Consider the following 14849-nt stretch of genomic DNA (forward strand, 5'->3'; position numbering starts at 1 on the left):
TTCCAGTCTCCAGGTTGATACAATATTTACTGACTTCACTAAAGCCTTTGACCATGTACGGCACTGCGAATTTTGAAAAACTGAGGTCAGTTAGCATAAATTATCGAATAATACTGTGGGAAACAGCCTATTTATTCAAACGCAGTCAGTATGTGGCCATCAACAAATCGGGATCTGACCGTCTTGACGTTTTTTCAGGGGTCCCACAGGTTTCCGTCTTGGGCCCCTTACTTTTTCTGGTATGTTTAATGCCGTTGCTTACTGCGTTGGAGATGGAGTTACCTAGTGTCCGTCGATAAATTACAGAGTACCATCACTGAGGCACGCAAGTGAGAAAAGGCAGCCATTTTGGTGTTCACAAGTGTTGCCAAAGTGCCGCCTCACTGCAAACCTTGGCTAGGTCATTTGCAAACAACACCGCCAAAGACACAGCAACACCGCATCTTGGGACACACTTATGCAGCTGCAATGCTGCTAAGCGCATTATATTTAAGATTCGCGTTCGGAACGAGTCCAGTCGCGTGCAGCCGCAGAGCAGGGCTGACAAGCTGAGAATACCACAGTTGACCGACATAAAACGCATAAGCAACAAAATGGCGGCGCCCATGACCCGTCTACGTGTAAACAAATGTCACGTGATGCGAACTGAGCAATGATCATGGCGGTGGTATGGAGCAATAGGAGAAAAGAGTGGCGATACTCTGCAGCCGTATCTAGAGACACTATAGTTACCGTTCGACTGTTTGGTGAGGATTGCTTTGTTTATTCAATCGTGCGTGATACCTGGGAATAATAACAATAAATTCTTTTCTCTGTAGTATCTCGTTGGTGTGACACCTGGAAGTTTAAAATTACAACAAAAGGTCAACCTAAGAATTTACCTACATTTTGAATGGCTCCAAAGTGTCGCGACCAAATTCCATAAAATATTTAGGCCTAACTTTAACGCATATGTTGAAATAGGATGCCCATACATTCGCACAATTGTGCTTCATCCGCAGAAAATTGCCGGCAGCACAGCCTCACATCAAATTAACAGCATATAAAACGCTTCTAAAACCCGTCCTCGAGTTTGGCAGTATAGTTTGGAAGCCACATCAACAATATCTTGTACACAAATTAGAAAAAAATCAGAATAAGGCATCTCGTTTTATTTACTCTGGTTGATTGACTGTAGTGTTTAACGCGCCGACACAACGCAGGCGATGAGGTGCGCCGTACGCTCCGGAATAATTTTGACCACATGGGGATCTTTAACGTGCGCCGAAATCTCGTACACACCGGCGTTTTTGCTTTTCGTCTCCACCAGAAAAGTGGCCGCCAAGGCCGAGAAGCGAACCCTGTCCTCGTGCTCAGCAGCGTTTTTATTTACAATAAATATTCTAGACACGACAGTGTAACTTAACAGCGCATTCGAGCACGAATTCTAACTTGGTCGTCACGTCGTTGTGCTTGCATCCAACCTCCACATCGTATCAATCATGAAAAAACATATTAGGCCATTTAACACGCGTAAAAATACCTTTCAAGAATTATTTTTGTTATGCCTTGAAGCGTGGAACGCATTACCACCCGACGTTATCAATGCCGGATTGGTTGAGCGCTTTGTTAAGAAGGCAGAATTGTGGTGCAATTTATCCCTGGAACAGTAAAGGCGTTTGGAAAATGTGTATAGGTGCCATCAAAAGTATCTAGAATACGTCTCGTGAATTTACAAACATTTCCTCTTCCGGAAACTGCCTGCCTGCATAGGTGTACGCTTAAATGAGTCCTACCAAATAGAAAAAGCTTCCTGTAAACAGGTTATGGCTGTCAAAGCGAGTGAGACACCTGGTTTGTGATATTCACACGTCCTTGTTCCAATTATGACAGCACCTGTACATTCTTTCATCCTGTTTTTGTGCCTAATACAGCTGAGATTGCAAGGCAAGCACATCGTCACCTGTTCTTGTGCGCATGCTTTTGATTTAACACTTTATCGTGTTGTTTTACCAGATGATGTGTAGCGTTTAGAAGCATCTCACTGTGTTAGGTGTGTAGTCTGTACAATGTTATTATAACTTGCTTTTCCCACAGCTGTATGGTAACTAAACCGCACATCTTAGGAAGCGCATATATCTACATTTTTGCATGCTTTGGCAGTGACGTGGTCGATTTGTGGGTTTTTTTTTCATTTTACCGTTGATTAAGTATAGCAACATGCACAGCACCCGTTGTTTTACCCATGTGCCATGTACCCATTTTTGTATTCATGCATGTAGCGCGCTGCGAGCGCCCACTTCCTGTAAGAGTCTGAGAAAGCTTGCAGTATAATTAAAAAGTTGCAGAGACATATACATTTGTATACTAAGATGTAAGGTGCGATAGCGATACTTCGACTCCCACGGAGCATTTCCGTACGCAGCTGCTGCATTCCCGATCTATGCTTCACGAGCATGACAGGTTATCTAAGAGACAGAGACCACCAACCAGGGTTTTTTATCACTGTGTCCCAGGAGAGACAAAGGCTCTCTGCGCGTCTGTGGCTTAAAATGTGAGCATGAAAGGTTTCAAATGCGAGGTGTTGGTCAGTTTGAGCAAGGCAGAGTCAGTGTCAGTGTATGAATATGTTTATTCCGTGATGTCTAGGCCGGGGTGAACGATTTTTCTTTTTTAAAAGAGAGAGGGAGAGATCTTTCTTCAGGAAGAAATAGTTGTTTACGAAAATGGGGAAAGAGATGGCAGGCAGCTCAAAGGTGCAACCTGAGTCTATGGCACCAGCCAGAAGAGCGCTGAGCACTTCCGCCTCCGTGATGGTGGAATCTAGGTTATGATTAGGTGATCCATGATATGGTAGAAGTGGCTGAGTGTCTCCCGTGGGAATATATAAGGAGCAAGCTCTATCCATTAGTTCCTGGTTTGTACCCGGAAATTTTTGTATGATCGCTGTGAGCCGATTACCTTGTTCTGTTTTTGTGCGAGTGGGGTCCAGGAGGAATCTCAAAAGGGACCAGGTTCTCCGCATACCAAGGTTGCCTTTCATGTTGTTGCATATTTCTTGCCACTGACTTTGAGCAAGTTGTACAGAATAGTTCTCTATTTCTTTATTTAGGTGAGCAATTTTCAGTTTCAATTTTCTGTTGCGTTTATTTTTCCGCCATATGCGCTGGATGCTTCGAAATGCATTTTGTAAGTGTTGCAAGTAGGGATCCACCGTTTCGGATGGAGTGCCGGGGTCTACAGGAGTGCTCGTGGTTAGTGCGTCAGTAAGGAGCTGCTTTACCCACTGTTCAAGGCCCGAAGGGGTGATTTCTGGAGACTTGTGGGCGGCCGCACCTCGCGAAATTCATTCCAGTTTGGCAGATGTGCCTGCCGTGGACGGCGCCTAAGGGGGACTTTTAAATTTACATCAGTTTGGAGAATAAAGTGATCGCTACCTAAGGAGTCATTGGTATTACACCAGCATGCACTGGTGACGTTATATGTGAAGGTTAGGTCTGGGGAGGAATCTCTCTCTACGCTGTTGCCAATTCTAGTGGGTGACATTGGATCCGATTCTGTAGTAAGCCGATGTGCTTGGATGTGATCTCAGAGGAGCCTACCCTTGCGAGAACAGTGAGGGTATCCCCAGGCGGTGTGTTGTGCATTGAAGTCGCTGACAATAATAAGAGCATGAGGCCCTACTGTTTGCTTAGTGAGAGTAAACAAGTGGCTAAATGTGTATCCTGTTGAACAAGGGTTGCTGTAGATGTTGAGAACATATAGGCGCTCAGCCCCCCGTTTATTTGGGTAGAGAACCACTAAATCGTGGGGAATAGAAATGCTATCAAATTGTATCCGTTCGGCAGGGATATTGCGGTGGACTAAAACAGCAGTAGCATGATTATTATTGCTCTGAAAAGCTCTGTAACCTGGGAGCTTGGCCATGAGACCTTCTTCTTGCAAGGCTATCGCATTAGGGGGAGTCTATCAGGAGTTGTAAGACACGCCGTTTACGACGGAATTCCCTGCAATTCCACTGCCAGACACGAGTGGACCCTATGTTGTTACTGAGAGGCGGGGTTGTAGCTGGGGTTGGGAATAGGAATAGGGATAGGGGCGGAGAGGGAATTGATTTTATTGACAATGTCCCGTATGCTGGAGTGCAGTTCACAGCGCAGGGCTTCGATATTGGCGTCCAAGTTTGTTACACCGGTTTGAAGTGTCTCATGAATACTAAAGAATTCGGCTTTCTGTTCCGTTAACGCCTGCTTGCAGGAAGCCTCAACCTGAGTAATGTGATTCGTAACTGATTCTTCAAGAGAGGGAAGGACTGATTCAGGAAGAGAGTCGTCCGACACCGCCTTATGCTTGGGAGGGGAAGGGGTGGGCAAGCAGGGAGTGTCCTGCAAGGCGGAATCACGCTCTTTCAGGGCTTGGTTCTCCTGGCGGAGAGGAGCGTTTTCCTGCCTGAGGAGGGGGATTTCAGCCCGAATCGCGTTGAGCTCTCTAAGTATGTCGGCGGAGGGGATTGGGGTAGGAGGGGAGGAGTTAGATGAGCAGTGGGCGGTAGCGACGGGGCAGCTCACCTGCGAGTCCGGAGCGGCTCGTTGTAGCTACCCGCATCGTGCAGGTGGTCCCCGTGGCTGCGTCAGCGTGCCTGTGGCTTGTGGGGCGCGTTTTTGCGGGGAGAAAACGCTCCATGCGGTTCGCACTGATGACCGCGTAGACTGAACTCCGAAAGAAACAAAAACAGTGCGCCTGTAACTGTATGCACACCACGCAGTTTGTAGGCTATGGGACCACTCGCTCACAGACACCGTGGCTCCCTGCATCCGCTGCATTTGGCGGCCCGTGTCGCCGTTCGCTATTTATTGAGACCCCATTTTGGGCACTTGCGTCTACCAAAATCTACCTCTACAACTTAAATTTCGTGCCTAATTCTCCATGAAACTTCGTTACATTGAAATTCCAACAAATGGGGCTTCGTTACAGAGAGGGTAAAAATACATGGTGTGCATACACTTGAAGTTATCGAAAATCCCGTGGTTCGTTACATCGAGGGTTTCATTACAATGAAGTTCGTTACATCGAGGTTTAACTGTATACATTTCTTATGCCATGTGAACGGTGCTAGTGATTATGCTGCATTTTGTTCGTTTTTATGTAAATGCCCATACTGCCAATTCCCTTTTAGATTTTAGCATAATCCAAATATAGTGGAACTCCAAATATTACAACTTCTAAGGGACCGCACAAAGCTGCGTATGACTTGCATCTTGTATTATTAGGGTGGTGTGGTGATTCATTAATAAAGGAGGGAAGAGAAAAGGCCTGGGGATATTGTTGAACTCAATGGGGAGTTCACCCTCATACAACCCAGTGCAGGGAAGGGGATTGGGGCTTCAAAGGGTAGGAAGAGAGAAGGGGGAAGAGAAGAGCGGTAGGAGAGTGGGGGATAGTCTATATCGCGTTTGTTTCGTCCATGATTTGATGGCTACAAACGCAGCGCTAGTCCTGTTGTAACCAGGAAGTTCAGTAGGTGCTGCAAGACCTTCCGTCGGGTGGCGTTTAGGGTATACATAAATGCCAGTCTAGTAGACTGTCTCATGCAACAGGTGCACCAAGGACTCAAACTACAGTTGACTTTTATATAACTAAGTTAACAAAAGTTTCAAATTTTTCGATACATGCAGATCTTGAGCTAGGGCTCACGTGAATGAAGCAGCAGCTAAACCAACATGCTACACATCAAATGCTAGAAACGACTTATTTCACAGAGAGAGAGAGAAAAAAGAATTATCTAAAAACTGCGTGATTTGCACCTGCTGCTTTCCAAAGAAGCAAGGTCACTTACCCCCGTATTCACAAACGTAACTTAAGGGGACAGACAACCGATTTTTGTTCAGTATTTTATTTATTCCAATTGAAAGGGCATCACTTAAAACACCTCAACCCCAAAAGATTTTGCTGATAGAGCCCTAGAACTTTTGAAATCACAGTTTTTAGACCTACCAGCCATACATGTCCTTCCAAAAGGAATGCTGGCCATCATGACGGTGAGCCATGCGGCAACATACTTTTAACTGCACACAAGATTAAACAAAGGTATTCAAAAACTTGTCCCCAGCTAAAAACAACGATAATGTGCAACTTTTCCTATTCCTTCCTGCGGTTTTTATTTCATGCGTTGAAATCGATGAAATCGTTTGGACACGTAACGTAGTGTCACGTTTCGACACTGTCACCACTTTCAGTCTTTAGAAATTTTAGTGCAAAATTATAATTATTTCCGCCTGTTTATTTAGAAACTCATTGCGGTTACCATATAGTATCTAAAATGCTGGCTTTCATATGAGCTGAAGGTCATGCACAACACGAAAATCACTTGTCTGTCCCTTTAAGTATCACTTTTGCCTTTTGACTCTTTCCGGTGCCTTAACCTGTTTTGGGGACCAAACTTGTGCAGAAAAGGCGCCTTTTCGCGAGCTTCATGTTCTTTGCCGCAGTCAAAATTGTTGAGAGGGTGCTAGCTGAAAGACTGTACCTGGCGGCAACCTTCTTTCTCGCCGGCAGATGCTGCATTTAAAATTGCGAGCTTGTCTTGAAAAGACAAAACTTGAGTTTTCTGGCATCAGAACTCATCACAGACGAACTTACCCCACACATGGCAGTGGAGACGTGTGACTACATGCCAACAGGCAGGCCCAGCACCTAACCGACACCGTTCTCACACTGGAAATGGACGGTAGTTTGCGGTGCAAGTGAACTTTGCTCAATAGACCGTATGAAAAAACTGGCGCCCTCTTGCGGGAACCGCGTGCGCTTCCGCCATGTTGGGGGATTTCCGGATCTCCGCATACTGCTGTATACATGATAGCCCGGGGTTAGCGACACGCACGTCGGCATTTATTGTTGTCAGATGCCCAAATACTGCCGTGTAACTTGCTGTGCTCAAATATGATACAAGGACGACCACGGTAATAGCGTTCACATCTTTTTTAATTTTGCAACGGAAGCATGATTCGAGCCCTGCGTGAAGTCGCTTGCGGGTGTCGACTTCCCTTCGCGCAGTTATATTATAGCTAGATCACATGCATAGTCAGGAAGCGAATAATATGTGCAGGACTAAAAAGGTCCCAAAGTGAGCTATTTCCTTGCCCTGTGTTTGCGGAGGAGCAAACACAGCAAACCCTGCTGGTAGTTAAGGCGCACTGCATCGGTCAGCTCGTACTTTATCGTGAGGGTAGAGTTTCGAGTCGGCCGTTCGTGCTTTGCGCGCCCGCATTTTCTTTTTATTCTGGACGTTCGGTAGGGTTTCATGGAAGTACTACGCATTCTTTTGTTTGCCAAACGTTACAGGAAATAAGGAATCCGCGAGAGTTGCAACCTTCATGTAGCACCATGAGTAGTGCGCATAGTAACCCGTGTATCGGTCATTTACCGCTCGTCGCCTGCTGTTCGACCGTAGCCTAGCTATTTTTCAAAGATCAAATTTTTCAAGCGGAATTTTCTCAGAGGTAGTGTGCACCCAGTTTTGTGGTCCACGGCGCAAGCAAAGGACGCTCAGTGGTCGCTGCGAGGCACGCGCTCACGAGCGCTCGGCATTTTCTCGCTCTTTAAAGCTTTCCGTGTTTTTTTTTTTTTGCTAAAGCCTTTGCGTGTGCTGGGGACTCTCGGCGGTCACTGCGAGGCACGCCCTCACCAGCGCTCGGCAATTTATTGGTAATGTAATTATTCATTGGCAATTTATTAGTAATTTATTCACAATGTTTAACGCGTTACACGCCACACACGTTACGCGCTACACATTACGGCCAGCTACAACAGCTCCGTTGTTAAAAAAAGCCAGGTATGTAATCCCTCCTTTCAACCCCAGTACAGCAGGACAGTTTCGAAGCGTTTCAGGAATGACCTCCTGAGAAACCCGCAGGATGCGAGCCGACACGGACGTAATTTCAAAGCCAAAAAAAAAATAGAAAAAATGCGACAGCCTCACACAGCTTCCCTGCCGGTGCCTCCCTGACTGCTTTTTCAATGCATAATGCGTATTTACGAATTCGCCCGCAAATGTGGGCAACAGAGAAAGGTCCACAAATCACTCTTCGCTCATTTTGCTGCGCTTAAATGTGAATATAAAAGGATCGCCAAGCCGAGAAAGCCCCTCACACGCTCCGTACCAAGCAATCCCGCGATCGCCATCCCCCAACATGGCGTCGCGTGCTCGTTTCGTTTTCCTTCCGGTAGATGGCGGCACTTTTGCATGAGGTCTATTAATGCATTACTTCAGCCGATTTTCCAGAAAAAGCACACTAAACAAAGGCTCTTCAGTGTAGCGGATTCACTACATCAAGGTTAACCGTCACAGCGCCTTCATTACTTAGCGGTCGCAAACACATGGGTTTCATTCAATGGGGCTGCCAATTGAAAATTGACAAACTTCGTTAAATCCAGTAATTCATTACATAGAGGTTCGTTACACCTAGGTTTAACTGTACTATAGTCGGCGCATTCTCACGTAATTTGCGAACATTTACCAAAAATCCTGCTTCTACAACAAAGAAACACCTATTTTGTGCCCTCTCCCCTCTGCGGCGTCCACGCTAGCCTGCCAGCCCTGCATCTGGAGCGCGCCAGGTGGCCGACGTAGCCAAGCAAGTTGAGAGGGGAAAAGGCAAGAGTGTGAAACTGCCAAGGCCGAACAAAACGAACGATAGTACACGGTGGCGATCGAAAACAGGAGGGAAAGAAAGGAATGGAGCCACGATGGGACTTTGAAAGACACTGATAAGCAGAGAGAGGGTTGTAGAACGAAGAAACTTGAATTGAGCAGGCGAGGAAAGCTGGTGTTCGGTTATCGCTGTGGAGTTGCGCTGTATGTATTTTCACATTAGTCTGCTAAATTCTACCCTACTGACAATATGGCGATAGACTCCCCATCAAATAAGATGGCCTGCTTAAATACAAAAGAAGTAACACGCCAATCACTTCAAACGCAGATAGCACAGCCGGGCACGGTCACATGCTGAAAACAACACAAAAGTAAGAACAGAACGCATGCTTTGCGGTAGTATTCGCCTTGTATGTAAAACCAAGCAAGTGCCATTTTTGATCCTAGTGACAAGCATTGGACGAAGGAAGGAGGGGGAGGGAAAAAGAAGGAGCAGGAAAAGGAGAGGCACTTACGTGTGCCTCATCGAGCAGCGTGGCAGACTTGTTGGGCAAGTGTGACGTCCAGCGAGGCATTTTGAGGTCGTCGTCGTCGTCATCATCATATGACTCTGAACTGGCCGCTGCAGCCCGAGCCCTGCCCTGAGCGGCCCGTGCTCGCTGCCTCGTGCAAGGTGAGCAGTTCTGCTCCTCCTCCTGGGCCACTGATGACTGACGGCTGCTCTTGAGCTTGGCAAGCTCCCTCTGCGCGCTCTCGAGTTGAAGCAGGGCCGCCTGGTGAGCCTCCCTGCTGCAGTGGTCAAGAGACGTTCCCAGGAGTTATACGGTCAACCTGTGGAAACTTCACTGTAATGAAATCCTCAGTACAATGAAGTGACAAATTTCTCCCCTGCCATGCATTTGAAGTCTGAAGGCAGCAGCTCAAATGATGAGAAAGTGGTAGGCCATGCAAAGTACAGATCTTCGAACGTGAGTAACAGTAACAGGATATTGGGAGAGAGTGAGAAATAACTTTTATTGACAGAGGATTACGGCAAGGACATGAGGAGAAGCAGAAGGAGCAAGGAGACAAAATGGGGAAAGGGCAGACTTGGTCAATGCGGGGTTATGGTCATTGAGAGGGTCCCCGCAGTACACATCCTAAAACTGATTGCAACCGAAGCAGTGCCCGTGCATGCAAAGGGGCCATGCTCTCTTGAGTGTTGCCGCGGGACAGCTTGGAGAAGTGACAATGAGGATTGCTACCGCTGTGTTCCACTTGGGCTGGACTTATAATTTAGAAGAGGACAACAAACACGTTTGGCTACCGTTCTATGATCTTCCTCTGGCATTATCCAGAATTGTAAACAGTGTAAATATATTGCACTTCCTCGTTTCTGCCCCATAACAGTACAAACATGCCAAACAAGAAGCTCTACTTTAGAACATGCAGAGTGCCCTGACACAAGCTCCCAAATACATGTTGTGCAAGTACAGTCAAACCAAACTATATCGAACCCGTTTACATGGAATTATCCTTGATATCAAACTACATCTGGACATGTTACATTTACAATGAGAACCGATAGCAAAAACTACGCTTATATCGAACAAAAATACCAGCAACAACCGATATATCGAAAGTCAAATGCCATAGAAGTGCCCCTCAAAGTTGGTTTTCCCTCTCGGCAGTTGAGAAATTCCGCTGTCACATCCCTCAAAGTGGTTTAGCCCGGCTGCTCATGGGCAGCAGGTGACTCTTTCCCCTCCCTTACTTCACTCTCCCTATCGGGACTGCACTAGCACGCCATGTAGGGTGAGCCACCGAACCCTGTCCTAGCACCGTCGGGGAAAAGCCCGATGCCATACCTCTCAGACAGCTCTTCGCGGCAGGCTCCCAGCTCCTGCTCCACCACCCCGAGACGAGCCTGGACTTCCTTGACAGCTTCCTTCGCCTCCTCCTCACCCAACTCGAGGGCCCGGCTGCACTCCATCATTTGCGCCACCATGACCGCCATTTTTTTGTCAAAGTCTTCCATGAGGGCCGACGCTAGCGCCTTCGCCTCTTCTGCAGCCTTCGCGCTGTCTTCGTGCAGCCTCCGCATCTTCTCGAGCTCGCGATCGCGCTCAGCTTCTAGTTCGCTGCGGTGGGCTCTGCTGATCATCTGCTGGGTGTCCGCGAGCCTCTGCTCCAGCTCTAATTTGCTCGCTAGCGCTGCTGCTGCTAGCTCCTGCGAGGCTGAAGCCAGCTGGGAGAGGGCTTCCTGGGCTGCGTCTTCGGCGCGACGCCGTGCCTCTACTTCGCAGGAAAGCTCCTCCTCCTGCAGTGGCTCCACGGAGTGGCGCTCTGCTGGCTCGTCTGTGTCTTCACAGGGAAGACTGTTCGCTCCTTCGCAGTGGGGACCAGTGCTGAATGAGTCACAGGAAGCAGTGACCACACTCTCATTTCACAAGCATTCAAAACCATAAATCTTTCACAATAAGGTTCACAGTTTCACTAGATGCACACCTTTGACAGTTTCAGACGTCAGAGGTAACAAAGTGATGCAAGATTCCCGACGTGGGTTGTATAAAGACGAACACGGACACATACATACAAGTAGATAATTTTTATTATGTGCGTTACTGCTTCGCTCATGTCCGAATTCCTGCTGAAAATTGTCCAGTGCGAGTTAAGGGGGTACATGGGGCATAAAACAACTTCGCTTAATTTTTAAGTAAATTCCATGAAATTTGCCAGTCTTCCTGCTTTTTTCCACTGATTTCAAATATGCAATTGTTTTTGAGTAAGTAAATTAGTTCCGAAATATTTAGAGATAATTGGCCATTTTTGGAGGAACAGTAGACAAAACAGTGTTGGTCATTAAACTAATATTCATATCTTTTAATAAACAATGGTGAATGCATTATAGGAAGCAGTTTTGGGTGCATTGATTGGAACTAATTTGACAGCTCATTAAACACCGGTGTTTCAAATGGGCACTCAAAATGGTTCCGTGCCGCTGGTGCCGCCAAAGTTTGTTTAATGGGCTACAAAATTAGTTCCAAGCGATGCATCCAAAAACGACTTCATATAGTGTATTCACCAGTGTTAATAGTACAGTTAAACCTCAATTTAATGAACTTCAATGTAACGAAACCCTCGATGTAAAAAACCACGGAATTTTTCGTACCTTCAAGTGTATGCACACCTTGTATTTTCACCCTCTGTCCAACGAAGTCCCGTTTACCGGAATTTCGATGTAACGAAGTTTCACGGAGAACAAGCCACGAAATTTAAGTTGTAGAAGTATATTTTTGGAGACGCAAGCGCCAAAATGGGGTCTCAATAAATTGCGAACGGCAACACGGCCGCCCAATGCCGCGGATGCAGCGAGCCACGGAGTCTGTGAGCGAGCCCTTTGCCTACAAACTGCGTGGTGTGCATACACGGCTGGCGCACTGTTTCTATTTCTGTCGGAGCTTCATCGTCTATGCGGGCATCATGTTGAACCGCATGCGGCGTTTTCTCCCCACAAAAACGCAAGACGCGCTCCACAAGCCACAGGTGCGCTGACGCAGCCGCGGAGACCCCCTGCGCGATGTGGGTAGCTCCAGCGACCACTTCTAACCGCTCGCTGAAATGCAACTCGAGGTGCAAACGAGAGGGGCACGCGAGAAAAAAAAAGCGGATAAATCGGGGGAAATTTTCACAGTAAAACATCATACACGCCGCTTACGAAAGCGCCATCAAATATCCTCCGCCGTGGTAAGCCTAATCGCCTCTGGGAGGGCCGCCGCCGCCGCATGCCGTCGCTTTGCCGTTCGTTCAAGTTCGCTCATGCTTGGTGGGTTTCATCGTTCCAGCAAGCTTTGGAGTCTTTGGGCCTTGAGCGCGCGTTTTTTTTTCACACCCGCGTCTGCGATTGCGCGCCGGCATGACTCACGCTGCTCACAGCAGTGGGAAGAGCCTGACCAGTTTCGACAATGGGGAGGCGCGTACCGTATGGCGGGAGCTTCGAAGCGCTCGGGGATTCCGGCTGGCCAGATAATTAGGCTTACCGCCGCGGAGGATATTTGATGGGCGCTTTCGTAAGCGGCGCGTATGACGTTTTACGGTGAAAATTTCGCCCACATTGTCCACTTTTTTTCTCACACGCCCCTCGAGTTGTGTTTCAGCGAGTGGTTAGAAGCGGTCGCTGGAGCTACCCGCTTTGTGGGGTGGTCCCCGCGTCTGCGTCAGCGCGCCTGTGGCTTGCGGGGCGCGTTTTTGCGAGGCGAAAACGCTCCATGCAGTTCACGCTGATGCCCGCGTAGACGATTAAGCTCCGATAGAAACAGAAACAGTGCGCCAGCCGTGTATGCACGCCACGTTTTCTTTTCCAGGAAACGTTTCACGGGACGAACACTTCATTATAACCGTGAATTTCAACGTAGCGAAATTCCAATGTAACGAAGTAAATTACGAATTTTACCGACTTCATTACATCAAGGTTGAACCGTATTAGAAAATATGAAGACTACAGTTTTATGACCAATACTGTTTTGTCTTTTTTCCTCCATAAATGGCTAATTATCTCTAATTATCCTGTGAACTAATTGACTGACTCAAGCAATAATGGTATATTTGAAATCAGTGGGGGAAAAGCAGCAAGACTGGCTAGTTTCACAGAATTTAACCAATATATAAAATAGGTTGTTTTAAAGGAGCCATGAAGACAAAACACAAGCTTGGTTCGTTTGAAATACTGCCTCGTTAGAATCATACTGACACCACTTTTGACGTAAAATTCGATCAAATAAGCTACAAAATTAGGAAAAAAGGAAAATGTCATGCGACCCACTCGCTCATTTCCCGCAACCAAACCTATGATGTCATACCAGCCAGCTCTGCGATTGGCGTAGGCCAGCAAAAGCAAACGCAAATTAGGCAGAGCTTATAATCTTGCCGAACGAGCTATTTGCACTTAAATTTAGGCCACATTCTTTTTAAAGCAGTAAGAATGGTGGGAGCGACAGTGGAAGTTACGAAAGCATACATAAACATCGAAGTACCGATGTTATACTGCTGTTGGTACTGCGCGAACTATGCTTGCTTTAGCTGCACAGCACTTCGGGACTTTGGGGTTGTCTCAGATGACACTGGCCGATTGATGCAAGCACGGTGTCTTACGCGACCATATTTGTCGAGCGAGCACTGTTTCACGAAACGATTATTTTCTCCCAGAACAAAAACAAGCCAGCTTCAAATACGGTCAAAAACAAAGCAAAGGCAGACAACAGCTTGCAACGGTATGGTGGCGCCATCTAGGTTCACGAACGGTAAACAAGGCTTCAAAATCGGCTGCACAGCGGTCGGTTCCCGTGATGTCATTCCGGACCACAAAAACGCGCGATTTACGGGAAAATCAAAATTTTAAATACCCTACTTGCTCGATGCTAACACGCCCCGATTCTAACGTGCACCCGATTTTCCTGGTGCAAAAAACAAAAAACTTGAACCTCCGATTCTTCGTATCCGATTCAACGCTCATGCGATTTTCCGGCCTATTTTTCCGGGAAAAAAGTGTGCGTTAGAATCGGGTAAGTACGATAAACAGATTAATTTCTCATTTAATAAAGCATCGTTTGTATCCGGAGAAGCGCTGGGGGCACTATAAAACATGAAATCTGCTGAATAAAACAAACTTGTATTTTGTCTTCATGGCTCCTTTAAAGGCCAACTGCACATTTCTTTGTCCAAATTTGATCGAAATATGTAGTCTATGCTCTTAAGATCGCCATGGTGAAATCCTAAGCTTTGTAATCACACAGCACCCTAGGTACCGTCGTTCAAAGTACCTCCGAGCAGACGACATTTGCACCTGGCGGAGAGTCACCGAAACAAGTTCCGAGCGGCCTGTGACGGAAGTTGGCGAACCTGTCCTGTGGAGCTCGCGCTTCTCCGGGGGCTTGCATGGCGCTTTGCCGGTCGCAGGGATCCGTTCGCCTGGGTTTCTCTGCTACACCACCACGCTGTACCGCCGTCGCTATCACATGTTTAGAACTAACCGCATACGTAGCAATATCCGCCATTTTTTTCAGTGCAATAAAAGAGATTGTAAGCCTACAAACTACTCACGCGCTTGCGAAGGTTCTAGAGTTAATAGCGCGAAACATGCACACTTGCCTTACATTTTTCATTCCTGTTGCATCTATCACAGAGAAAAAAAAGGATATTTTATAAATTCTTGACCGCTTGCGATCCGCATACAATATTTGCC

The sequence above is a fragment of the Haemaphysalis longicornis genome, unplaced genomic scaffold, assembly GCF_048455015.1.
Source record: "Haemaphysalis longicornis isolate Haplotype H1 unplaced genomic scaffold, Haemaphysalis longicornis Haplotype H1 scaffold_1, whole genome shotgun sequence".
NCBI lineage: Eukaryota > Metazoa > Arthropoda > Arachnida > Ixodida > Ixodidae > Haemaphysalis > Haemaphysalis longicornis.